Raw genomic sequence first — 14,891 nt, 5'->3', positions numbered from 1 at the left:
ACCTATTGTAGTTTCCCTTATATTTCCATAAAGTGGGTGTAGCACGTACCTAACTTGCTGATTGATAAAGTTGACAAAATCCTTGAACTTGACTCTTTTCTTCGTTTTGTCTTGCAGGTCACAAGCATGCTTTCGCCACGATTCTTTAAGTTTGTAAGGAAGCTTGTTAGCTAATGCCCTTAGGTTAGACGTATTATCCAAGTCTTCCATGTAGTTAACATCTGTCATTGCATTGTAGCAGCCGGTGAGAAACAATGCAAAGGACTGTAGTGCAGTGCCGTCTTCTGGCTTAATTGTCTGCCAATCCAGGGCCACCTTTATGTAGGCTTCAGCTATCTTAAAGTCATCTCCAAAAAACTCTTTGAGCATTTGTTTCGCCTTTGTATAACCAACTGAAGGTTCCATATGGATGCAACTTTTAACCAACTGATGGGGTTGTCCACTCGTGTACTGCAGCAAATACTGTAGACGATCACGATTATTATCAGTACGGTTTTCAATTCCATGTTCAATGGAACCGATAAAAGAGTTGTATTCAAGTGGATCTCCGTTGAAAGTTGGAATGGAGATGTCAGGTAATAGAGATGCTTTGTGATTCTTTACCAGGTACTCAGTGACATTAACTTGCTGAGAAATGGCTTGACACAAATTATCGAGCACGGGTTCACCAGCCCTTTCAATGCTTGGCGCAGGCACTGTCCTTTCTTGCATTGGTGTCTGCACCTCGTCGTTGTCGTAGGGTGCAGATGAGACGTATTGCGATGTTGGGTGGAATGTTGTTTTAATCTCAGTTTTGCCATTCTGATCATCATCTGCAAAAATGCTCATGTCTGGCTGTGTATTTTCATATTTTTGCAAAACTTCCAGTTTTGCATCTGACTCAGCAAGGGCAGTCTGCATAGCATGCATTTCCCTTTTAGCCTTTATTGCAGCCTCTCTTTGTTTTTCTTCTGCCTGCAATTGAGCCTCCTTTCCTTTCATTTCTGCATACCAATCCGCTTCTTCCTTTTCTATTGCCAAACTCTTCTCCAGAGCTGCAGCCTTTGCCTTTAATGCAGCACGCTCCATTTCTACCTTTAATCTAATAGAGGAAGATGTAGAGGAAATGCTTCCACGTTGTGATCCAGATCTACTTGAGCGTTTGCTTGCCGACTTTGACGATATGGACCTATTATCAGCCTGCTTTCCTATGTTGTCCTCTCTGTTCTGTTCAGAGCGTTTCATGACTTCATTCATCCACCCTTCACATTTCCAAAAGAAATCATTCAGGGACTTGTTCTTTGGATCAAACCAACTATTTTGATCTTCCAAAAATTCATCTTCACTCATAACTTGTTGCAGTTCAGAATTTAGGCTAGCAAAGTCTTGCTGCAAAGAGCTAAAGTCAACTCGTAATTTATTTTTAACGAGGTCAACATTTGCATCATCTTCCATTAATTGCTCAATTTCTTTTTTCATGCCTGTTAATTGAGAGAGCTTATGTCTACGTGTGTTGACATTTCTAGTCTTGCAGTCTTCCATAGCCTTCTCAGTCATTTTTACAATCCTTTTTCCACTGTTTTGTTCATCCATGGGTAGCAAAATTCCAAACTCAATCAATACACATGCACCTCAGCAAATTGAAAAAGGGCAAGGCAATTTAAAACTTACAGTTTTCCATCTTCAGTTTTTCCTTGGTTCGGTATTTCCTTCTTTCTTTATAGTCAGGCGTTTTCAAACTCCATTAATCCGTGAAGAGCAGGTTTTTTGACTAATGTAGATTTCCTTTCAATGGAGCCTTAGCTTGACGCTCCGCTTAGCCCCTCTTTCCATATCCAAAAAAAAAACCAAACAACAGTCCTTGATAGTTTCTCAATATTTACTTCAAAAGTCCAAACAGGTACACAGCAACAGAATTCCAAATTATAAAAACTTATAAAGCTCAATTCAAAATGGATGAAGAGAGATTGCGAGGTCAAAAAACCATGTGGCTCCACTCTCCTCTCGCCCAACTTCCTGTTTTTTCTGCACTATCAAAATAAAAGCATACATTTCAAATTAAACTGCATGTAGGCTTCTACAGCCAGTATCCCTAAGTTTTTGACTAATTTGAAAGCTCTAAGCCCAGGCTTCACCTTGATCCACAGAACCAGCCTTGATGATCAATAACCCCGCGTCGGGAACGCCCTCACCGGCCACGGTCAGATTCCTAAGCCCTAATTAATTTAAAACCGCTCCCCGCAAGTTAACAGGTCGCTCCACGTCCTGCGTCAAGGAATCAACCTCACACATTCAGCTTTACTTAAAGCTCACTGTCACCCACGTTAATAGTCACGGCCGGGTCTCACCCTTCAGCCAAACAGCACAGTAAAAGGTAATCCTTGATTACCTGGCCTTTAACGGGTGTCCGAAGTCCCGCGGGAGGCCACCCGAGCTACCTGAACACAGTCAGTGATGACTCGCACGTCTGCGATCACCTGTCGCCGCTACACGCTGAACACTGCGCTCTACGGAGTCTCACCCCGGTCTAGGTTAATTTATACACTGTTTTAAAAGCGTCCCTGGGGACTCTCAGCCCCTCAGTTTTCATTTACCTGACGCCCGAAACCGCGTTTCTACCACCCGATCAGTACGAATTCCCCTAATCTCAGAGAGTGCTTGGCATCTAACTCCACACTCTCTCTTAAGGCACACAAACCAAGCCTCTTAGCTTTAACACCACAAAAACCTCACAAAAAACACAAAGAACCCCCTAAAATAAACAACAATAACTTTTGAGAGAATTCTATCAAACTTTTACCACTAATTATCCTAATTAAATAAAATCACTACGGACAGAACCCAGCAAAAGGCCCCCCTGAGTGAACATTCAATTTAGTTTTAACTTCACATTTAGTACCTTTGGATAAAAATTATTCAACAGGTGGTACTGACCTTTTATGTCCCGGGTTTTTGTCACTCAGTAGTGCCCCCTGCTGGATACCACCGTCTTTGGCACCCCCGAGGAGCTCCCTCGCAGCGCGTCTTCTTTCCCCCCAAACCGGGTTTTTCGGCACCAAAATGTCGTGGTTCTTTTGATTTGGAAGGAAAAGTAAGCGCAGACAGAGTCCCAGGGAGTGTCCAAAAGTGATTTATTAAACACACACGCATTACAGTGTGGGAGGCCGTCTCTCCGCTCATCTCCAAAACAGAAAGCTTTATAGTCTTTATGACGTCAGAACAATTCCTGGACATGATCATATCAGAACAACAACAACCCTTTCCCGGACTCGAAACCAGATGTTTTCTCTATATATGGGCATGAAACAGAGCTACTGTGTAAGACGAGTGTTCTGTTGTGTAACATTGTTTGGACCAGGCCACCAAAAGGTGAATGTCCTCAATTGACTTCTTACACTGATCCCACCACTGTACTGGAGCTATGTATGGTGAAGCATCTAAAATGTGGCAAATGATACATGATAATAAGGATGATAACTGAATAATGATAATGATAGGTGATAGACTAATGAAGTAATGATGAAATAATGATTGTGCATGTGAATAATAACATAGTGACAGAAAAATAACATTCCTTTACGTGACAGTGGGCCCCATATGGTTTGGAAATGGGCTGAAAAATGGGCCCCATATGAGAATGTCCGCGGGTTCCGTAATGGCCCCATGTTAAATGCCCATATAGGTGTTATGTTAGGAAAATTTGGGAACTAAATGGGCCCCAACTGGGCAAAGAACACAGAAACCCACCTGGGCCCCATCTTTCAAGTTTTTGGTGGGTACCATGTGGGTACCACAAAGGCTAAAAAGTGGGTTTTAAGTGGGATTGTCCGCGGGTTCCATAATGGCCCCATTTTATAAGCCAATCTCGGTGTTATATTGCACGTGACTACCCAAAGAGCTCTGGTGACTTGCGTCTTGTTTTTGCCATTGTACTAGAATTGTCTCGTAGAATTGTCTTGGTCTGTGCTAGACAAACCTATCACCAAGGCTATCATGACAGTTCCAAAAGGAATTTATGTTGTTTTCTGTGCAGTCGTTGTGCCACACAGTAAAGCTGTCGGTGAGCTAAATGTCTCAATGAAATAATTTTTATCTTTCCTGGTTTTATTCAGTCTGATTCTTTATCTTTTATCTTCTCACTCAGTAAGCTGTGTAGAAATGAACTCACAATCTACCTGCTACTTCAAAATGTCTGATCACCTGCAGCACTTTGTTGCGTCTGTCGGTGACCTTCACCCTCCTTTGCAAAAACTAGATAATTAATTTAGACATCCATTTTTGGTTTAAGGGAGTTTCTTTTCAGACAGTTTGTGAGGATCAGTTTACTCGTGTAGTGTACTCTATCCACATCTCCTCCATCTGTTCATATTTGTACAGGAAATGTTGTGTCGGTGTGGAGAGGAGAATGGGAAGTTATTCATGTATATTTCCTCACATTGCTGTGTTTGTCATGATCTCTTCTCAACCTCATGATGTTTCACAGTGACAGACTTCCTGCTGCAGAACCTGTAAGAGCAATAACTGTAGGTTGACAGCAAAGCTCAGACTTGTGGTAAATAAAGTGTTTTTTGACTATTGCATGTTTCTGTTCAACATCATCTCCTGCACTGTGCTGAACACCAAAGCAAAGGGAAGGTGGACTAAAAAGAGACTTAAACCAAAAATATGTGAAAGTTTGTAACAGTGAAGTGTATAAGGCAACATAGAGAACCATGCAAAATAGTAAATGCCTTGTGCAGCTTCATCATAATCATGTATTGTACTACAGTCCATGTAACAGGCCCCGAAGGCCTGTACAAAACCAAACTCAAGTGCGAGACAAGCGTGCAGAGGTGCTTCTGAGGTCTCAATGCAAAGCTTTATTTAACAAAGGCATAAGGTTGTACTTAACGTGGTGAGCAAGACTTATAGAAACTTGGTGTGGCTAAACATACAATACTTGGCATAAACCTTTAACATGACGGCAAGAGGGCTGCTACACAATGGGAGACTGGTGCTGTGGTGGTCGCACTCAGGGGAGAGAGAACAGAGTTAATGGGAGCACAAATTTGTCCAGGGGTGATAGTGAAAACTGAAAAAGTGTGTCTTACTTTGAAGGCTAGGGTTGAACGGGGATGTAGAGGTCTGGTAGGCTGGCTGAGAATAACTGAGATGGGCTAACCTGAGTTTTCCAGAATCCTCGAGAGCACTGGTAACAGGAGGGCAGACAGATGAGTGTGATAAGCGTTTTTGTCCTGGAGGGTGGTGGAGATCCTGTGGGAATGGTGTCCAGTATCCAAGAGGTGAGTCAGCTGTGATGCGTCGTGTCAAGCCAACAGAGCTAGAGAACATAGAAGATTAGGTGAGTAGATAAGAATTTAGAACACGAGCTAGGACTGTGAGCCTGTTATCGACTTAGGTGAGTAGATGAATTGACGGTGAGACGAAGGGGGAAGCTGACCAATAATTACTCTGTTGATTGTCATGAATTAATTCGAGGTGAGAGGATGGCAAGTCCTGCTCAGAGGCGGACAGAAAACAGGGTTCCACATTTTTACCAGCTGAAGATGAAGATCCAGACTGCTCTGTTTGCACTGCTTTTATTCAACACATCACTTGAACTTGTTCTGTGCATTTAACTTTATGGTGTTATCTCCCGCTGGCTCAGTAAGCTGAGTAGAAATGGATTCACGCTCTTTACCTGCTGCTTTATATTGTTGCTGTAAATTTTTAAGACATCTGCCATCATCTGTCAGTGACCTGATCCTCCCACCTGCCTTAACAATCCTTTTCTGTAGAAATATTCACCAGTTTCAGGTTTCAGCAGGTTTCTGTCGGACAGGCTGGATGTTGACTTGATTTCTTCAGAACGTTTATGGTGATCGGTGTAACTGAAACAGATTCTGTGGAAAAGAGAGATCAAAACAGGAAGGAGGATTGGGCAAAGATGACGTTACCATGTTTACTTCTTAAGAAAGAGCTCACCTGTTTATCAAACATGTCTCAGCCTGATCATCACACTTGTCTGTACAGTGCAATAACAAAGGTCACTAATATATTGATATTAGAGATGGACCGATCTGATATTACGTATCGGTATCGGTCCGATACTGACCCAAATTACTGGATCGGATATCGGCGAGAAATAAAAAATGTAATCGGATCCATTAAATATCAAAAAAGCACCTCACAAAACTTGCTACACGGCGTAACTCGGCTCATAACCGTAGCACGTTGCAGCAGTGTGCATCACGTGATAGAGCGGCTGTGTGTTTTTGTAGCCTCGTTACCAAACCAGCATTTCATCTCCGAGGAAGTTATCCCAGAGAGAAGTAAAGCAAGTGTCTAAAATCATCTCTGAATGTTTGTAAAGCATTCCCACGTTAAGCTTAACAACCGATATATGGAGCGACTGCCTCTTCTCTCTCTCCCTCCCTCTCCTGCTGCTACTTCAATCATGAAACTGATCAATGATCAGCTGATCGGCTTTTCTGTCGCGAGTCCGTCTCTCTTCTTAGTTTTTGGCCCACTTCTCACCAGAAAGAGGAAACCAGCGGCTGAACAACAGCAGCACGTTTAACCTTGATAAGCTGTTGTTAGAATTTATTTAATATTACTTTCAACACCAGGATCTTTTTCTACGTAGCTGACGGCTGGTAATTGTGCAGGGGCGCATCTAGCAAAGTTTACCCAGGGGGGCCGATAGGGCATGAACAGGGAAAAGGGGGCACAAAGACATACTTTTCTTTCTTACTCTCATTTAAAATGTCGAGCTTTTAATAAATAATTATCTGAATCTTACACCCAAAGTTTAATCTGATGTAAAATGTATAGAAGTCCATTCCTGTATATAGTAACTGTTAAGTCTAATATACCCTAGTAAGCTGTAGTACTTTTTCCTTTGGGAAGATACCATTTGTGAATTCTGCAATTCTGTTGAAGAAAGATGTTGAATCTATTTAATATTCTTGAAAAATAATTTATTTCTGTGCATTTTTTTCCTCCCTGCATCAAATTAAAGTTGATTACGTTGATTAAGCGTCATGAGGTGGAGGGTGGTTCCCTATTTTTTTTGCTTGGAGTTTACAACCCTATTAGTTAGGTTGCTTAATTATTTCTGCTAAGTACTCTTTATAATACCAGAATAGGGAGGATGGAGCAGGTTTAAGTTCATTAGATTGATCAGTGTTGCTGAACTATGAAATATTTTGGGTGTAGTGTATTTTTTACGTACAGGTATAACAGAATAGCTTTAGTGTTGTTGTTTATTTAAACTTTAGTATGAACTTATAGAAAATGCAGCAATATATAAAAAAAACAGTTTTATTGATTAAAAAACACACTATATCGGATTCATATCGGTATCAGCCAATATCCAAATTTATGATATCAGTATCTGTATCGGACATAAAAAAGTATATATATATATATAATTGATATATTGATAGAATTATGATCTGGTTGCAGATCAAACAATAAACCAACCACTGTTGGTTTATTGTTTGATCTGCTCTCCTTTGCTTTGAGCTTGTTCCATCATATCCTGCTGAAATCTCTGTAGCCTGTCACTGAGAAGATTGTGACAGGTTAACCTGATGATGTTAGACTCACAGAGTCCTCCAAAGGAAAACAGGCTGTGAACACATTTATGTTCAAACATGCACAGACATCAAGTCCCAGAGAAGCTCCTCCCAGAGGGATGTGACCTTCACTCATGTTGTTTCATGTGAAATTCACACCTGAACCTGTGGTTTTTACCAAAGAAACAAACACAAACATGAAGCTGTCACTCATTAACCTGGAAACTTTCCCACTGTTACGAAATCAGTTTTACCCCTGTTCTTTTATTCGTCGAAACTTCCAGAGACGGCACCGGAACTCAGTAGTCATTTTCACAAAACTTTTATTCATCTTTATTCATCTTCATTTAAGCATGCACTTCTAGAAGGGAAGACGAGGCCGGTGTGTCCCTCTGCAAAATCTTCACCCCTTTGTTAGTTACAGCCAGCTTTATAGAGGTGTCCCCATCATAAAACCCCCCTACGGTGTGCTGCAAACTCTGTGTCTGTGTCTATGTGAGTGCTCGTGTGTGACTGTGTACGCATACCTGTATGTATGTGTGCCCGTAAGTGAGTGTGCGTGACAGTTAAAACACTGTGGGTGTAGGTGACTCCCTAGAGGTCATAAAAAACCCATTTCCCTTCCAGACCACAGTTATCCAGGTCAAATGTTGAGACCCCCACCCAAACATTCTCTGGGGAATTTCCTCTCAGGATTAACTCCTCTCTGTTTTACTTTCACAGTTCAACTGGGGAGGGTCTCCTATACTCTGCTCCTAAATTCAGGACACCATCAGGCCTTTATTACATTGAGGGCAGTGTCAGTGTCTCTACAATAATTCTACATTCTATGTTAACACATTTCTAAACTCTAAAATAAGCTAAACATTTCTACAAATCCCCCTTTTTATCTGCCCTATGGCAGATAAAACTACACTAAATCTTTCACCATAATGTTTTCATACTATGACTCCCCATTTCCCAAAAGTGGCCTTATTTGTCTGCCTTTGTATCAGATTCTCCCACAGCACGATTGATGAGTCTTACGAACAAGGCTCTGATACAAGGCACACAACAACACCCACATGTCACTAACACTGCAATAAAAACAAACAAAGAAACCATAATTGACATAATGAAACCTTTTCATTGCCCAAAGACAGAGGTCATCCACGCTTCCAATGGGTTATCCAATCCCGAATGCTCATACATTGTGGTGGACAACGTCTTTCGGCCTTCCAGAACTCGGGTCACAGAGCAGTCGGGGACTGTGTTATTTGAAATAAAAGTACAATACATATATCGCGCAAACGCCCCCTTTTTCTCCCAACAACATATCTAACACCATCCGATTTTCTACTGCCATTAAAGATGTTGGACCCAACTGTTCAGAAAGCCCTTACATTTAATGACAGCACAAAGATCAAATGTATATGAGATTGTGGACCCTTTAACGTAGTCCAACTCTATACCGCCATAATAATCAAAAGACTCATCTGATTGACCTGTTTCACTATGTTTGGTTCGCTTCACCGTGGCCTGTGATGGTGGTATCCCCGGAGTGGACTCAGATCTGTCTCTGGGCAATTCACTTTTAAAAAATCACAGTTACAATTACAACAGTCACACCTAACACTACCGTTTCTCTCCAGTTCCACCTCAACCAACCTAGAGAAGTTGACATGAATTAAATGTAGATGAAAGCCTCGTCTGTTTACATCTCTCCCTCTCAGAAGGCTTCTCTGCAGAGCATCAAATCTGCATGGCAAAGTGACACACTTTAGGTGATCTTCATCCTTGGGAAAAGTGATTGTCAACTATTTCCCAGTCTCCTAGTATTTGTGCTTCACACAGAATCACAATTCCATCGCTGGACTTCCTCTGCGCTGTCACTTTTGGAGCTTGGCACGCTCTCTCCATCCCTCGAGTTCTCACGTCCAACGCTGCTGAAGATTTAAGGCAGAGCACGTCGTACACCTTAGTTGTCTTCCTCAATGTCAACGATGAATCTCTCATTTTATTTAAAATCTTGCTGTGGGAAGTCTCCTCTCAATCTCCTGGAAGCTCAGTAGCACAGCTCTGTGTGATGTCCGCTGTGCTGAAGATGATCTCTGATCCTCCTGAAGCCTCTCTCCTGGCCTCAGCTCCCATCTTGTGGACGATCCTCTCAGCCACTCCTTCTCGTCATGGCACCTCACGACATCTACAGATTAAAAAAATAACACTCCTCTCCCCACATGGCTTCCACCATGTGTCAACTCCCCAATGAGACACGTACAAGAATGTTGCACATTCTCTCTAAAACAATCTCCAGGGTTTCCCATTTGGAGCAGCCATACTCCAACCTGTAACCCTGTGTAAAAACATTAATCAGCAGTTACATGTTCAGCTTATTTAACTCCCAGCTCCACCTGGGGCCTGTATCCTGGAAGACAAATCTGTTAAATCAAACTTCACATTTGTAACCAACTGTAGATCATAAGAGTGATAAAGTATTCAGCATAAAAGACAAGTATCATGTGCAGGTTTTCTCCAATCATTAAATCACTATTATTACCATAATTTGTCCCAAATCATGAATCATCCCAATTTATTCCACAATTTAATCTGTGACTTCCCTTAAGCAATGTCACTCCACCCATTTTATCACTATGAGCTCAGTAGTGGCCAGCTAATGAGCTCATATTCAACTATTCCATAAACACTGCATCTCTTATTTGTTTCCTCATGTCACTTGTCTGTTTTCTGCTGAATCCTCCACATCCACTCTTAGAAAAAACAAACATTAGGAGCACACATAGACAATCCTGGTGGTCAGGCGCAGGTCGATAGGTTCCAGAGGTGCCGTAAAAGGCCATAAAATTAAGCCTGCTGTAAAAGGAATGACACTGGTTTCAACACAGGAAATTTCTCACATTATTCACATCGTCAAAGTAACCTTCAATATTTTCCCAACAACACAGTGTACCAGCATCATCAATCCTGTAGTAGAGAAACAAACATCAACCAATTGTTCTGTTATAAATCACATCATCAAATCACATGAAGAACTGTAATGCTGTAGAAAAGAAAATGCAAATGTTAGTGCTGCGCAGATGTATACACACTTTCTCACAGTGATCTCTGTGAGCAACACAAGGTAGTGAATAACACACCCCTGGTAGATTCACAAACACAGAAAGTGGCCTTTACAAGTTAAATCGGTACGGCCAAAGCTCACGCAACCTAGGATGTTGCTGTCATCTTTCTGCTCCTGTAAAAAGAAACACATAAATTCATCCACCCTTTTGTCCTGTCTAGGTGGAGGTTAACTTTGAGTCGTGGTCAAGTCTTGTCAGCTTTTACCAGTCAGTCAGTTTGTTTTTATTTCCATTCATTCATTCATTCATTCCTTCATTCATTCATCCATTCTTTCTTTCTTTGCTGATAGTGGAAACTATCACCGCATTTGATTTCCACCCTCAGCAAAATGACGTCATTTCAAAAGAAAAAGAAGAACTTTAGATCGGATTACCTCAGTGAATCCTTTTTAGGCAGGGACTCTCATTTTCTAATTGTCCCAAATAAGTGGCTTTCTCCAGAGCCCATTTTAATGTGGAGAAACTCACTTGCAACAATTTTCTCGACGATGTGTAGCCCTTTTAATTCCTGACGTGCAGATCTGCTTAAAGAAAAGAAATTCACAAACAGAAATCAGTGCACTGTTCAAAAATAAAAACAAAATGAAAAAGAAAAGATAAAACTGAAAAACAAAAGTAAATAAAAATACAGAAGCCCGGTCTTAGAACTTGTCACAGAATATTCTTTCTTATAGGTGAGAAAACACCAAAACTAAAACTTGGTGCCATGGTAAAACTTTCCCCATAGTTCAGAAACAAAAACAAAACAAAGCAAAAACAAAAAATCTGCTAGTTTCACTCATTTAAACTCAGGCTGCAGGATTCTGTTCACCCCTGCTATCATGTTCCCCAAAATAATACTAATTCAGTCGTTTATGTATCACTTCTCAACCCACTCAATAAACCAGACAGGATGATGGTAACAGTATTGCCTACTTAAAATTGTGTTTGATCCTAATGAGTTTCATTACATGTGTGTGTGTGTGTGTGTTAGTCGGGTTAATACATTTTCTATTTCTGTGTATCCTTTTATGTACCTTCCCCCTTTTTTCTGAAACAAAACTCTGTTCACTCCAAATTTTGTTTCAGAAACATCTAAATGAAAAACTCTGTCATAGTCAGGCACAGCTAAACCCCAAATGCTTGCAGGTTACCATAGGCAACCACACTGTGTGTTGTTAACCCCTTCTACCCTCTTTGGATGTGTGCCACTTTGTGTATGATTTTGTGTTATCTCTAGTGCATATCATGTGCATGTGTGGTGTCACCTTTCCATTTTTCTAACAGTTCACTTGCATACCTCAGTGCTTGTCTTCCTCCCCCTTTTGTGGTGATCTGGACACTGTGTCAATCCTCCACTCCCAGGCAGTCGTTTGTCTCCCCAGATTCCTTAACCCAATTTGATTCCCCAAACTACAACAGCAGCCTCAGTCCTCTTCTGCTCCTTTCTCTCCGTTCTTCTCTCCCACTTTTCTGTCCAATGGCAGTCAGTTCTCTTCAGCTTTGTCCCGTGTATCTCTTTGTCCCACTGTCTCTTTCATTGCCATCTCGCTCCAAACATGGCAAATGTCAAACTCAGACAGTCTTCTCAAAAGTCCTTCACACACAGTGAGGTTGCAGCTTGCTGGAAACGCATCTCCATCCATCCAATCTAGATGGTGGATCTTCTCTTTCTGATGCCGTTTTGCCCACAGCGCTGCTGGACCTCTCTGCTCATAACTCTGGTATTGTCTCTTTGGACTTCTGTCCATTGTTGATGTTCATGCTCATGCTTCTGGAACTGCACTCGGTGTCTTCAGGGAGAGATTAGCTTCCTTGGAGCTTGCTTGTTCAGGATGAGGACTGGAAGCTGCAAAACAATTCAGCCAAAAATTCTGGCTGAGTGTTTCTATTTTTTCTAATGATTTTAACCTATAATTTTCTTCCGACTGCTGCCCGTGGAAAATTGATCCAGGTCCATTCCCCACCTGTAATCGACAGACTGAGAGACTTTCATTATTCACTGTGACTGCAGATGTTTTCATCACTCCTAAAGCAACACATTTCTACTTATTTTGTTTTGAACTCTACTGACTTTAAACCCCCAAAATGAAATTTTTATTTGATCTTAACCGCAAACACAAAAAATCTTCTTGATGTTGTTATTAATTCTTTTCATCCACAACACTCCAAATTATGTTTTCCTTTGTGTCCAGCAGGGGAAGAAGAGTAGATGAATTGACGGTGAGACGAAGGGGGAAGCTGACCAATAATTACTCTGTTGATTGTCATGAATTAATTCGAGGTGAGAGGATGGCAAGTCCTGCTCAGAGGCGGACAGAAAACAGGGTTCCACATTTTTACCAGCTGAAGATGAAGATCCAGACTGCTCTGTTTGCACTGCTTTTATTCAACACGTCACTTGAACTTGTTCTGTGCATTTAACTTTATGGTGTTATCTCCCGCTGGCTCAGTAAGCTGGGTAGAAATGGATTCACGCTCTTTACCTGCTGCTTTATATTGTTGCTGTAAATTTTTAAGACATCTGCCATCATCTGTCAGTGACCTGATCCTCCCACCTGCCTTAACAATCCTTTTCTGTAGAAATATTCACCAGTTTCAGGTTTCAGCAGGTTTCTGTCGGACAGGCTGGATGTTGACTTGATTTCTTCAGAACGTTTATGGTGATCGGTGTAACTGAAACAGATTCTGTGGAAAAGAGAGATCAAAACAGGAAGGAGGATTGGGCAAAGATGACGTTACCATGTTTACTTCTTAAGAAAGAGCTCACCTGTTTATCAAACATGTCTCAGCCTGATCATCACACTTGTCTGTACAGTGCAATAACAAAGGTCACTAATATATTGATATTAGAGATGGACCGATCCAGTATTACGTATCGGTATCAGTCCGATACTGACGTAAATTACTGGATCGGATATCGGCGAGAAATAAAAAATGTAATCGGATCCATTAAATATCAAAAAAGCACCTCACAAAACTTGCTACACGGCGTAACTCGGCTCATAACCGTAGCACGTTGCAGCAGTATGCATCACGTGATAGAGCGGCTGTGTGTTTTTGTAGCCTCGTTACCAAACCAGCATTTCATCTCCGAGGAAGTTATCCCAGAGAGAAGTAAAGCAAGTGTCTAAAATCATCTCTGAATGTTTGTAAAGCATTCCCACGTTAAGCTTAACAACCGATATATGGAGCGACTGCCTCTTCTTGCTGCTACTTTAATCATGAAACTGCTTAATGATCAGCTGATCGGCTTTTCTGTCGCGAGTCCGTCTCTCTTCTTAGTTTTTGGCCCACTTCTCACCAGAAAGAGGAAACCAGCGGCTGAACAACAGCAGCACGTTTAACCTTGATAAGCTGTTGTTAGAATTTATTTAATATTACTTTCAACACCAGGATCTTTTTCTACGTAGCTGACGGCTGGTAATTGTGCAGGGGCGCATCTAGCAAAGTTTACCCAGGGGGGCCGATAGGGCATGAACAGGGAAAAGGGGGCACAAAGACATACTTTTCTTTCTTATTCTCATTTAAAATGTCGAGCTTTTAATAAATAATTATCTGAATCTTACACCCAAAGTTTAATCTGATGTAAAATGTATAGAAGTCCATTCCTGTATATAGTAACTGTTAAGTCTAATATACCCTAGTAAGCTGTAGTACTTTTTCCTTTGGGAAGATACCATTTGTGAATTCTGCAATTCTGTTGAAGAAAGATGTTGAATCTATTTAATATTCTTGAAAAATAATTTATTTCTGTGCATTTTTTTCCTCCCTGCATCAAATTAAAGTTGATTACGTTGATTAAGCGTCATGAAGTGGAGGGTGGTTCCCTATTTTCTTTGCTTGGAGTTTACAACCCTATTAGTTAGGTTGCTTAATTATTTCTGCTAAGTACTCTTTAAAATACCAGAATACGGAGGATGGTGTAGGTTTAAGTTCATTAGATTGATCAGTGTTGCTGAACTATGAAATATTTTGTTGTATTTTTTACGTACAGGTATAACAGAATAGCTTTAGTGTTGTTATTTATTTAAACTTGAGTATGAACTTATAGAAAATACAGCAAGATATAAAAAAACAGTTTTATTGATTAAAAAACATCGGATTCATATCGGTATCAGCCGATATCCACATTTATGATATCGGTATTGGACATAAAAAAGTGGTATCGTGCCATCTCTAATTGATATATTGGTAGAATTATGATCTGGTTGCAGATCAAACAATAAATCAACCACTGTTAGAGCGGTTTCTG

This window comes from Neolamprologus multifasciatus, chromosome 3 (assembly GCF_963576455.1).
Source record: "Neolamprologus multifasciatus chromosome 3, fNeoMul1.2, whole genome shotgun sequence".
NCBI classification, from domain to species: Eukaryota; Metazoa; Chordata; class Actinopteri; order Cichliformes; family Cichlidae; genus Neolamprologus; species Neolamprologus multifasciatus.
The sequence above is the reverse complement of the archived record's forward strand: the minus strand, read 5'-3'. Positions refer to the sequence as shown.